Consider the following 14,135-nt stretch of genomic DNA (forward strand, 5'->3'; position numbering starts at 1 on the left):
GTATCACTCAATATAATGTAAGATAGATAGAACTTTGTGAAATTCTCATTTTCAACAGCTATGTTTCTGCTTGAAGCTCCAGACAGGACTAAGATCTACATGGACAACTTTAGACTTTTTAAGGCAAGAAAAATTTCTTCACTTATTTCAAAATATGTCATTATAACCGATATAAAAACAGTTCAAGCCCCGAAGCATGAAATTTGATTGCTAACTCATCTGCTTTCATTGCTCCCCACACAGCTTCACGATAATGTGTCTTCAGATTTTAGTGAGAGATTTATTTCCACTACAGATTAAAAACCAGTCATTCTCTCCAGAAAACACATTTGCCACTCTCCTTTTAGATTAGCAAGAACTTTGTTAATAGCATTTTATGTGTATGCATCTGGATACAAGTTTGTTTATGCATTTTGAAATCAGGACCACTACAGAAATCAGGACTTTCTGGCATTTGTAAAACCCCACAGAATCCAAAGCTGTTTGCAGAGATATGCGGCAACCAGAAGACACTTACGAATATCATATTATGCAACACAAACGGACTTACTGTATTATGTTTGCACAAGCAAATCTACTTGAGGCTCCACCTTTGAAATTTCAGCTTGAAAACTTGAAATTTGTGTCTTAGTGAACAAAACTCATAGCTGCTGCACAAGAAAAAGATATTTTAAGTATAAGAATAAAAGTACATGTGAATGGTGCACATACAGAGAATCCATAGTCACCCGAACTTATAAAGGAAGGGATTAATACAGACATAGAGGAAGAATTAAAGACTAGACATCTTAGCTCCTGGACAGAAACAACATGACTTTTTTTTTTTTTTTTTTAAGAACTCACTTGAAAATGAAACACTTTATAGGCAATGCATATTGAATGCAAAAAAGCAAAGTAAGAATTTTGAAAGAAATATACATTGAAATGTTGTTTTAGTCATCAAACCTGTATGCAAGAGTTTTATAAGTCTTTACTCTAGAAATGATTAACTGGAAAATACAATTAACTGAAAATAGCTCCATTTGTAACTGTAAAGTATAGGAAGTATTTATTTACAAGTCTGATAAAAATGTAAAATATTTTTGTTTAAAAATGACAAATATTATTCATCAAGTTAAAATAAATATGCGTAAAGGCAAAGTCATAGGATGAATATGAATTGGAATGTTCAGTATTATCAATGTATAAGCACTGAAATTTATTAATGATTTCAGTGGTAATTCCAAGGTCAGGGGGTGCTTTCCTTGTTTAAATTGGAAAGTTAATTTTAACTGTATTTGGAAACAAAAGTGACCCTCAAAGTGAAATTTGAAAAATAAAGTGGAAAGTATTATACTTTGTAAATGCAGAACAACTGTCAAACATTTTAAATAACTACAATTTTATATTAACCTAAAGGTTAATGACTAGATTACTTCAACATGTCTCTGTCCTAACATGTATCTACCTGGTGATCATTTTGTGTGGGCTTTGGGGATCTAGAATGAGGTCTGCTGGCTTGAATAACAATTGTTTCATGCACTGAGCTATTTATCTATTACCAAAAGCGGTTACTTTGAATATTTATTTATTTATCTTATTTACATTTATTTATTTATTTATTTATTTATTTATTTATTTATTTATTTATTTTTATGTTTATGATAGGTTCTAGCTCTGCAGGTCAGGTGGCCTAGAGTTCACTAGGTGAAATATTTGCTGAATCATACTGACTAGATTTTTATTGCCATGGTTTTCTCCAAAGACTTACAAGGCACCATGTTGAAAAACTTTTGTCATACTTGTTAGCGATTAGAAAGTCTATGAGGAAAAAGTAGTAAAATATAGATTAAACAGAATAAAAAGAAATTTGAACTTTGAAAGTGATCAGATGTAGCATGTGGCAGTGGATTCTGAATACTACCTACAAAATCAATTCTTTTTTTAAAGGTTTATTTATTTATCTTATGCATAGAAGTACATCACCATTGCTCTCTTCAGACACACCAGAAGTGGGCATCTTAGCCCACTACAGATGGTTGTGAGCCACCATGTGGTTGCTGGGAATTGATCTCAGGACCTCTGGAAGAGTAGTTGGTGCTCTTAACTGCTGAGCCATCTCTCCAGCCCCACAAAGTCAATTCTTAATTTGGACATGTTGAGGTTTGGTCTTTTGCTTAAACTTTAATACTAAATGCTGGCCCCCAAAGTTTGGTTGCCTCAAGGGAGGAAAGACTCTGCTAATACTTAAGTAATGTTCCCAAATGACACTATGAAACTGTGCCCCCCTCCCAAAGTTATTCCTGATTGGTGAATAAAGCTGCCTATAGCCAAGAGCTGGGTAGAAGAGAGGTGGGTAGAGTCTTGTGTTCCTGGGCTTGATGTCTGAGGCAACCTTGATGACTGGAAGAAGGTGAAAGAAAGGAGAAGGTGCCATAGGTAAGAATCTTAAAACACTGGCCATGTGGGTTTGCTAATTGGAGTTAAGAGAAGCCCAGAGGGAACATGGCAAATTATATAATGGGATTATTGGCTGGGAAATAGATATAATAGCATAGATGAAAGATATCAGATCTTTTGATGATTAAGACTTATTATAAATTTTAATATTGTGTGTGTCTTTTATCCAGGAATTTAATGGTCAAAGGCAGTGTAGAAACCCCAGATTGGGCTCAATATTCACAACATGTATACTTTGTACTTTAAAAAAAAATAATTTAAAAATTACACCAGCTTATAGGCTGCTGTTAAATTCTTGATAACGTTCATTACGATTGTGCTTTGGCACTTTGAGTAGTTGTTTTAGTTACATTCAAATATCAATTGCTGCGATAAAACATCATACCAATGTAAAATATAAAAGAAAGTGTTTCATTTGAGGTGTAGAGTTTCATAGGGCTAGAGTCCATGCCTACCTTTGTGAGAAGAATGGCAGCAGGCAGACAGGTATGTCAGTGGGACAGTAGCTGGGGCCTTATATCTTTACCCTAAACAAACAAACAAACAAACAAAGTTGAGAGAGATGACTGGAAATTACATGGGTTATTGAAAATCCCATGGCCACCCCTAGTGAGACACATCCTTTAAGAAGAACCTTTCTTCCTGAACAATAGTTCCACCATTCAAGTATATGAGCCTAAGAGAGCCATTCTCATTTAGGCCACTATGTCCTACTCCTTAATTGCCATAAATCTGTAGCAATATCATAACGGAAAATACATTTAGTTAAACTTCAAAAGTCCTCATAGTCTTTTGCAGTCTCAACACAGTTCCCAAGTCCTGTCTCTTCTGACACTCAAGAAAATCTCTGAGCTGCAACCTTTTGTCAAACAAAAGCAAAAGGCCAATTACATACTTCTAACATACAATGTTTCAAAATATACATTCCATTATAAATGCAGGAAAGGGGACACAGTAAGAAAATACTGGGCCCTAGCAAGACTGATTCCCAAGCAGGAAATTTTCTAAATACTGTAGTTCTATATTCAGTGCCAACGGGCGAACATGACTCTTCCCTTTCAGTTTTGCTAACTGCAACACACTTCTCTCTTTTGGGCTGGTTCCACTCTTCTCCATATGCAGCCCTCCTTGGCAGATATCCCATGACTCTGGCTTCCTCACCATCTTGGGACAGCCAGCAAAGCCCACACATTATTTTGCCAACTTCATGCAATGCCCTCCTTGGACCAGTATGCAGGGACTCCACTGCAACATGTTTGGCATCAGTAACTTTCCTGAGGTGAAGAAGAACTCTCCATGCCCATTTACTCCTGTATCCTTCCTGACTCAAAAGCCAGAATCATGTGAATGAAGCTGCCAGGTTTCCTGCCTGCTTGGGATAGAGCCTGGGCCATCCTTGAATTACATTTGCATAAACTGTGCTTTGCTGTAGCATTTAACTACCAGAAAATCCAACAGGTCTTTTCCATTCACAAGTTGCAGATTATCTGGGTAGGATCTTACCCTGAGGATTCCACTCTCTATTCCATTTTGCATCAGTTTTCTCCTTATCACTTTGAACTCTAGTTTTGACTCTGACACTTTAACAGTAAATATTCTGGTATTCTTTTCTTCTCAAACTGACTATATATATATATATATATATATATATATATATATATATATATATACATATATATATATATATGTGTGTGTGTGTGTATGTATATATATATACATATATACATATATATATACACATATATATATATATATATATATATGTGTGTGTGTGTGTGTGTGTGTGTGTGTGTGTAGGCTGTGTATATATATATTGCTCTGCTTTCTTGTTTTCATTTTAGAGTCCATAAAAGTTGTAGATAATAACCTAACACCTAACTACAGAGTCAAAAATAGACTGCCTTAAAATCTATACCAATGATATAAATCCCAAACTTTTTATTTAACCTCAGACAGATTTTTAGGACAAGGGCAAAAGCGGAGACATTCCCAGCCAAAATATCACAAGGATTGTCTCTAGCCAGTTGCACTATGTTTTCCACTATGAAGCCTCTTGAGGTAGGCCTCCATAATCTATATGGGTATCAGCAATACTGTCTTCTAATTTTCTACTGAGATATCCTATTCAACCCTGCTTTCAACATTCAACCATGTTTACAGTCTAAAGTCACAACATCTTCTATATTCCTTCAAAAAAGCAATGTAAGGTTTGCTGTAACAATAGTCAACTTCCTCATGACAAATTCTACCTTAGTTACTTTTCTATTGCTGTGAAAAAATACCATGGCAAAGGGAATTTATAGAAGAAAGAGTTTATTGAGGTTTAGAGTTTCAGAGAGAGAATCCATGACCATAATGTACCCAGCAGGCAGGTAGGTATTCTGCTAGGGCAGTATACAATTCTGAGAGTTTACAACTTGATTCCTATGTAGACACAGAGATGGGGGTGAAGACTGGGGCTTGTTGGAGCTTTTTAAATATCAGATCCTATTCTTAGTGACATATTTCTCCAATAAGACCCTGCCTCCTAGTCCTTCCCAAATAGTTCCACCAACTTGAAATCAAGCATTTAAAAGTATGCGCCCTTCAGAGCCATTCACATTCAAACTAGCACAGGTGGGGATACAGAAGCATGTAGGACCCTCATTATAAAAACATATTTTTCTCCTTTTCTGAGGTGAGTTCAAGGCACACTCAGAGATTTACTGTGTTAACATTATGGGTACAACCTTAGAAGACAGAGAAAAATGTATGTTAACTAAAGTAGGAAAAATTAGAATACTTTAAACTCCCTGCTGTTTAATAATAATAATAATAATAAATAATAATAATAATAATATGTGATTATGGTCTAAGAAAAGAATACTTTAGGATGAGAATTCCACAAATGGAAAGATGGGGTACATGATCTTCTCTCTATTCTTGCCATATACAGCTAAAATCTAAGCATATACTAAATCCTAGAAAAGAAAACATGGGAAGATATTCAAAAGGAAATGTTCATCAGCATTTCATGATGTAAGAATCAATGTACCAATGGACACCCTACATCATTATTTATAGATTGTATGTATTATAACAGTATTGGAGAAACCAGAGACCTAGAGATGCAAGTATTAGTAAGTTAGAAAAGCCTTTTAAAAAAATCTCAATACCTCCCCTATCACAATCCATTCCTCATTTTCCTTCAGAAAAGGGAAGGCCTGCCAGGATATCAACCAAACATGGTATATCAACTTGCTATAAGGCTAGGCACTTTGACTCATATTAAAGGTAGATGAGGCAACCTATTAAGAGGAGAAATATCCCAAAATCATGCAGAATAGTGAAGGACAGTATTGGGAGGAGAAGAGGGAAGAGAAATTGTGGTCAGGATGTAAAACATGAAGGTAATAAGTGAAAGAAGAATAAATTAAAAATGAATAAATTAATTAATTGATATAAAAAGCAATGGATTTATAGTTTACATGGCAGATACAAGCTTCTTTCCTGTAATCTAATAAAAATGGAAGCCAGGATAAGATATTTTCTATAATCTATTTCTAAAAAGGAAAAGATTTTGAAATTCAGAGGTGTGGCATGTGAAACAGTCGGAGGATGAACTGGGAGGGCAATAAAATCTGGAGTGTAAAAAGAAAAAAGATAAATAAATAAATAATAAAAAATAGAACACCTGAAATGTGCAGTATTCCCTCACCTATATTCTTGTACGCAACCCCGAAGAACTCATTGTCACACACACGCAAATGCACACACACATACATACACACAAATTATACTATGTTTACAAATTTAAAGACAACAATTTTGAAAATACTGATACTTTAAAAAATATTTTCCAGATAAATGCAGCAAAATACCCATGTAAATACTACAGTAATATCCTCTCTACCAGCCAAAGGTCAAGTGGGGAGTTTTCACTTCTACTCTTACAGGTGATGAAGTGAGACACACTGTTTTCAGAATGGTGCCAGAGAAGGAAAATTGTTAGACAGTGATTTCTTCCTCATGACTGTGTGTGACACAGTCTCCTCTGCACTGTGATTGGTACACCAAGCATGGAGTACAAATATCTAAACCCATCAAAAAGTAATCAGCAATTCCTTGTTATTCTCCCTGTCTTGTTTCTGAGTAGGTGTCATGGAGGACCAGCATGTTCATCACCTTTTGTGCATTGATGTCAATGTTGGCCACATGGAGAAAGACAGTGAGATATCCTTTACTCCCATGACACAGGCATACTAGTGAAGCCCTCATGGAATCTATGGGATTGATCACCAATACTGAGGCTCTCTTTACCGCAAAGCAACTATCAACTACAATCAGAGTTGCTAGATTCTGCGTTCCAGTGACCGTAACTAGATATTCTTGACCACTACACCTCAACAAGCCAATTAAAGAGATAAGGTTTTGAAAAGCAATGAAAATGTATTCAATATGCCTGCATTGGGAAGAGGAATGAGGAAGTCCTCATCTAGAGGTCCTGACATGCATTTTAGGATTAAATAGAAAGCAAAAGATATACATAACCAAGCAGTCCTGATCAAGATGTATTTCTCATCACCATTGACTTACCAACATAATGTCAGTTGTTTCTTTTCCAAGGTGCTCTTAACTATGGTAAATCTCTTTCCAGGAAATGTGCTATTTCACTGAGTAGTACCAGAGCTACAACTTTGCCCTCTTTTTGTTTGTTTTAGCATGGACCCATTGGAAAATTATAATTTTTTAAGTTCCATTGCTTCAGTATTCTCATAGTTAATGGGAAAAACATACATATCTAGAATATCTTTCTTCCTTCAAGAACACTTGCTAAAAGAATCCAAATAGCAAACCTGGCCAGAGAAATAATTTGACACCTCCCTTCTCTTGGGGTGGGGGGTAGGTACTGTCACATCACAAAGCCAAGATTCAAAGTCTCACCATAACTGACCTTATCTTCACTGCTTTTTCCTAGGCACTGGTTACATAATGTACCAGTCATATCTCAAATAACCAAGAGAATTAACAGATAATCAGCTGGAGACACAACCTCTGGGTAAGTGGGTTCAATGATAACCATCATAAATGCTTTGGTTTATATAGTTTACAATCAATAATTACAATATATAATACATAAAATATCAACAAAATGAAAAGGAGATGGAAGAATTATATGATAACTGTAACACTGAAAAAAAAAGTCAAAATAAGCCCCAGGGAATAAACTCCATAACAGAACTCAAAAACCATATTCCTGGTTAATTGCAGTAGTCCACCTGGCAGCAAAGGTCAAGGGATAGCTGCAATTTCCATATCATCAATGAACGGACGGTGAAATAGTAAGATGGAAATCCTACAGCCTACATGAGATCAGGATTCAGATTAGTCAGGTTCTTGTTTCAGTGTTTAAATGCCATAACAAAAACAAGTTAAACATGAAAAGATTTTCTATACCTCATAACCCAGGGATGAAGTTAATCATGGCAGGGAATTCATTGTGGGTAAGCTTAAAGCAGCTGGTCATGTGACATCCACAGTGGGAGTGAAGACTGGTGAGATCCAGTTCCCACTTTCCCCTTATTCAGTCCTGGATTCTAATCTTCAGAATGGTGTTAGCTACTGTGAAGGTGATGTAGCCAAGAACATACCTCTCAGGAATGCCAAGAAACTACCTTCTGGATGATGCTAGATTCTGGCAACTTAACCGTCAATATTCAGTATCTTAAGATTACAAATAACACACTGTGGATTTCCTTTTCATATTGATTTCTTAATTTACATGTGAAAGGTGAAGAAAAACAATAAACATATATGAATAGTCAAAAGGTACGCAACTGAAACATTTAAAAACAGAAACAATTCTTCTTTTAACTAAGGAGGGAAAATAAAGGAAAGATATTTTATTACATAAGTTAATAAATAATGAGAACAACAGACTGGTAAGTTTAGTTATATAATGCAATAGCCAAAGCTATTTCTATAAAATGTTATTTCTATAAAGAGCTACTCAGAAAGATATACTAAAATAATATCAGTAATTTATAAAAATTATAAAATGCATTCAATAAGGCCACATGAAGGTAAAAACATAATAGAACAATGAAATAAAAACGGAAGAAATAAAAAGCAAACACACACCACAGGAGATTTTATTCTGGGTCATAAAACAATATACTATATATTTACAGGATTTCAATCCTGTGGAAATGTTCTTTTACCACAACAGATTCAAACTATAAATCAATAACAGAGAGCTTACTTGAAATTCTTCAAACACCTGAAAAGACACTTGTAAATAATCTATGAGCAAAGAGGAAGTCTCCAAGGAAATAAAGAACACATTGTGTTGAATGAAAATGAAAATGTAACATCAAAATTTGTGGGTAGATAAAATAGTACCTTTGTGGAAATGTATAGTGTGAAATGCATATTTTAGTGAAGATTTAAAACAATTGTTCAAATTTGTATCTCATGAAAATAGAGATGGGAAAACAAGAGCAAACCCAAAGCATGCAAATGGAATAATATAGGGAAGGGAGGTGCAGCATGCATGAAACTAATAGGTAAAATCAGGGACTAAGCAGCAAATAAAATCCTTAGGTGGTTTATCCTGAAAATGTTCAAGGTGATTGCAAAATTTCTAGGGATAGAAAGAAAAACATGTAAAGAAATTGATAATCTCACAAGTAACATATAGTCATGACTAGAGACCTGTAACACATAAAATGTTAATAAAAGGGCTTTTAAGTATTCATAAATCTTTAATTTTATCAGTGAGATCAAATGGAAAAATTCTCAGAAGTAGAAAAACACAACTGACCTGCTAAGGAAAGGGGAAGTTATTCTGGGCAGAAGTCCATCATCATAGGCAGGCCTTCCTTTACATTATTTCTGTCATGTATTTTATTACACAACACCATGGGAACTGAGTGTTCTGGCCTTAGTGGTAACAGGACAAAGAGAATAATGGGAAGCATTATTACATCCTGCTTGAAGAACATAATAGAGAAGCATTGGGTCATAATTATATTTAGAATTATTATTGCAGTGGTAGTCAAATCTGTATCTGTGGTAGATTGACATAAAACTATACAGATGTCTCACAGAGAGAAACGGGTGCTGGCTTTCAACCAGCACTATGGGTTTCTCTGGGTCATCTCAAAACAGAGCTAAAGACATCCTCTATGAAATTTGATTTCTACAATTAACAATAATATAAACTCAAGGTTGCAAAGTTGATCAACTTCAAGTGTTTTTTATATTGTGAAATAGCAATGATATTCTACATACACTAACTTTGCAAATACTAAAATATAAAAGATTATAAACCATTTATATATTTTATTTCATTGGTATGTATTCGTCATCCAGGGGAAACATATCAAAATATTTCCAGTAAAATCAGCAAGGAGACAAGGATGTCCACTTTCTTTTATTGTGGAGTTTATAGTCTCAAAGCAGATGATAGGAGAAAGTAGCAAATGGCATACAAATAGGGAATGAAAATGTCACAGTAGCCCTCTTTGAAGATGATATGATTCTATACATAAGAGAGACTGGAGATTCCACCTGAAAACTCTAAAGCTGATGAGTATTTCCAGTAAAGGCAAAGACTTTTATTTATAGTGGTTGGTGGTTGGTAGCTCTTAATATCTTCCACACAATAATTTAATATAATTCTTGGAAGTCATCCTAAGCAGAATTTTGGTACATTTATTCACATATGTTGCTGCACATTTTACAGAAATGTGTGATTTCAGGTCCAAGGATTTCTAAATTCCCATCTTAAAATATATTTAAAATATACAATAAGTGAATGTTCTTAGAACAGAGCTTTAAAAGTTGTTCTTAAATTTACATGAAGACTTGCTACAAAACCAAATTTAAGAAATTTGGGAGTTAACTAATGGATTATTCACATACACATGCAAGTATACACATACACTTGTTTTATCTATTTTTGTGTTAAATTATTAAATTATATCAATTAAATTATATTATTTAATTAATATAATTAAATAATTATTATATTATTTAATACTTTTAAAATTTACTAATACCTTGAGTAATACATATGAGTCAACAGGTTTCCTCTTAAATGCCTTATGATTTTCCAATAATTGGATATATTAAACTTATTTAAGTACTCCACAGTTGGAAATCATTGGGTGTTTTTTGTTGTTGTTTGTTTGTTTGTTTGTTTTTTGCAATTTATATAACAGACTGTGGTGGTTAATATACTGGACCCAAAACCAATGAATACATGTTTCTGGGTGGGTCTATATGAGCTTTTCCTGGAAGGGTTAATTGAAGAAGGAAGTCTCTACCCCAGAATAGATGACACCTTCCTGTTACAACCAATAAGGAAGGTGGTCTGAGGGAAAAGTTATTGCTTTTTTGGCTACTTGATGGTACTTCTTGCTCCTGAGTGTGTCCACTCTGTTGCATGCTCTGTAAGTACTTCTGTTACAGTTGGTTTGTCCCTTTAGTGATACAAACTTATCTTTCTCAGGATGAACTGAGACCAAACGAGTCTCCATAATGTTATAAGCCTTCATCACTATACTGGGACTCCAGGGCCATCTGATCTTAATCACTTACTAGGTTCTTATTCTCTTTAATGTGAAAAAGTCATCATTAGACTACCAAGACTATATTTACTTAAGTCTCTTAAATTTCCTTTTAACATATATTCATTCTCTTTGAAGGGACTCTGGCTAGCTGGAACAAGGCAAGCATGGCTGCAGTAGGCCTTTCTCTCCCATACTCTCTGCTTTGATTAAAACAACAACAACAACAACAAAATCTATTACATTACAGTTCTGAAGCTATTCCTCAAGGCTTACTCCCTATTTGGTCACTTTGTCCCCCTGAGGTCAAGTATCAAGGTTCAGCTATCTACGTATTGAACTCCAGCAATCAAAAACCCCACTTGGCTCACCAAATTGGCATGCCCAATTGAAATGAAACACGTCATCATAACAGGATTTCCTCTTGCCCAGTTGTAAACCACCATTTTCCTATATGCCATGTCTGTCTCCTCTGTAGCCAGAGGTAGTCCTTTCTCCATCAGGGACAAATAACCCTGCTCCCTTCCATTTTCCCTTCTCCATCTCCCTTAAACCCTATCTCCTGCCTTTGTCTTTTATTCCCCATTTTCTGGAATTTTTCCTTTAGAATTCCCCATTCTAAAGGAAAAAAAAACTCTTTTGTGCTGGGAACTTGGTTTTGGGGTGCTGAGCTAATATTTTTTTTCACTATTGCTATAGAACCTTGACAAACACACTGCATGCTAATAAAATTCATACTATATTACCACTACTAATGTATTGTGGTGGAATCCTTAAAAGAGATCTTGAATTTTTATCTACTCAGATTTGCATGTATGAAAATCATAAAGTATCACTTCACAAATGTTATGTGAAAATATGTGAAGCTCACTACCATTTTAAAAACAATTTTGGAACATTTAAATTCAGAGAAAAATGGTATCTTGGGGTTGGGAATACCACAAGAAGACCTACAGAGTCAACGAACCTGGTCTCGTGGGGCCTCACAGGGACTGAACCACAAACCAAAGAGCATGCAGGGGTGGAGTTAGGCCTCCTACACATTTGCAGCTGATGTGCAGATTGGTCTTCTTGAGAGTCCTCTAATAATTGGAGTGGAGGTTGTTTCTGACTCTGTTGTCTGCAATTGGCTCCCTTCCCCTAGCTGGACTGTCTGATCAGACCTCATGGGGGAGGAAATGCGTAGTCCTGCTACAAATTGATGTCCTGGTACCCCAGGGGGCGGTGTCCCTTCTATGAGGAGAAGGGATGTGTGAGGCTGGGACTGGGAGGAAAGGAGGAGGACAACTGTGAATGAGCTGTGAAGAGAATAAATAAATAAACAAAGCCTCTAACAACTACTTTAGAAGAATTATCTCGTCTCATAGTGAATTTACATCAATATAAGAACAAAATATTTAGGTGAAAGGAGAATCCCAAGCATAATATTCATATTTACATAAAGTGTCTTGTGTCCAAAAATCTGTATTATATTTATAAATTATGGTTAAGTTATTTTCTTGGATTTTCAAAATTCTTTTTTACTATAGTGAAAAAGGAATTCCCTAAGGCTCAGGAAGCAAACAAAACATACAAGACCGGGAAGTTTAAGATGGTTATAGGATTCACAGGGCTTTTAAGATAAGCAGTAGGAATTGCTAGACAGAGGAGAGAAGTTGGGATCTCCTGGGATGTCAGCACATTGCTCAGGATGCTGTATGGGTACACATTTCATGTCATCCTTCTATGCTTTTGAATCACTGATGCTTCTGTAAGAAAGTCTTCATCATATAGCATACATGGTCTCACTTCCAGGTTTGAAAATCCAGCAAATTCTACCAATCCCTGAGCTTGAAATCCCATCCATTCATAGGCTTTCCAGGACTGAAATTCCTATCAATCTCCCCACTCTGGAAATCTCCATCCTGAAGAATATCTTCCCAAAGAAACCCTACCTAACTGTCCTACTCAGTTCTCTGTTGTTTCTTGTCTGCAGAAAGACAGGAATTCTCTTGTTTCTTTCCCAATAAATCTTATGTGTAAGGTTTGTTTTTCAGTGTTATATCTTAGTAATTCTGGGTTCCCATCAGCCAGGACACCGTTCCCTTCCAAGATGTGTAACACCTCTACTGAGGGAAATCTTTCCACTCACAGCCACAATATTTCCAATGGGGAAACCTTTCTTCCAAGAGCTGTAAACACCTACACACCCATATGACACTAAGTAACCCCAAAGAACTCACTCTTTCACAAAGCAAGACTTGGTTGAAATATTTTCTTTAGTCTATCTATTTGTGGTGGGTAGATCTTTGTTAACATCTCCTCATGAAAGGTTATAAAGCAATCAGTTCAATAATAAGATTCTACTTTTAGTCACTAGAACATTATGCAAATGTGTTGAGGTATGAGTCAATATCTAGCATTCCAATTTCAGGTATTATTTTCACATGTAAACTGGTAATCACATTAGTAATTTGGCGGATATGAAATGAAATGAATAATCTGTGGAAATGTGACTTTCTTCACACTAAGCCTAGGCATTAAATTAAGACTTGATAGCATTGGTTGTCTGTAAAGTATCCAATGTGATAGCTTGCTCTTACATGATTCACAGTGTAGAGGGCTACAGCAGGACGTATTCTTTGGCAGCTAACATTATGCTGATGTCTAACTTTATGTGTAAAAGTTTAAAATATCTGTGCTTAAGAACTATAAAGCAAAATTAGACCTCTAAAAGTTAATGGCTGTTAAAGCTTAATTTTTACTGCTGTTTCTGCTTCTGCAAATAAGCTTGTTTTGCACACAAGGACCTTCGGTTTGCACTAGAACAAATTATAACTTTGTATTCTTTGCCTTTATTAATCCCTGACTGAGATTGATGGACATGCATTTGGGAATCTGCTATAGATCTGAAAGACAAGTATCTGAATAAAAGCTTCTTCATTTTTTTTTTTGTTTTACTGAAAATAGATTCTTCTTTAATACGTACATCTGACCATAGTTTTTTTCTCCCTCCACACCTGCCTGTTGAGCCAACCCAATCCTCCTCATTCTCAGATACACTCCCCCTGATAATCCTTCAGAAAAGAGCAGCCCTTCAAAAATACAACAAGCAAATATATCAAACAAGACACAATAAGACAATAACCAGAGACTGGATAACCC

At 35.4% G+C, this 14,135-nt stretch overlaps 1 long non-coding RNA gene across 2 annotated transcripts in view; it reads left to right on the forward strand.

Annotated features, from left to right (window-relative positions):
• LOC115032121 (uncharacterized) overlaps window positions 1-14,135 on the forward strand; it is a 77,173-nt gene that overhangs the window by 14,315 nt on the left and 48,723 nt on the right. For both annotated transcript variants that reach the window (XR_015048510.1, XR_003837755.2), the window contains exon 3: window positions 7,397-7,477. This is a non-coding gene — a long non-coding RNA (uncharacterized LOC115032121). The remainder of the gene's footprint in view (window positions 1-7,396; window positions 7,478-14,135) is intronic.

The sequence above is a fragment of the Mus caroli genome, unplaced genomic scaffold (genome assembly GCF_978045245.1).
Source record: "Mus caroli unplaced genomic scaffold, Mus_caroli_1 scaffold_9, whole genome shotgun sequence".
In the NCBI taxonomy this organism is placed as follows: domain Eukaryota; kingdom Metazoa; phylum Chordata; class Mammalia; order Rodentia; family Muridae; genus Mus; species Mus caroli.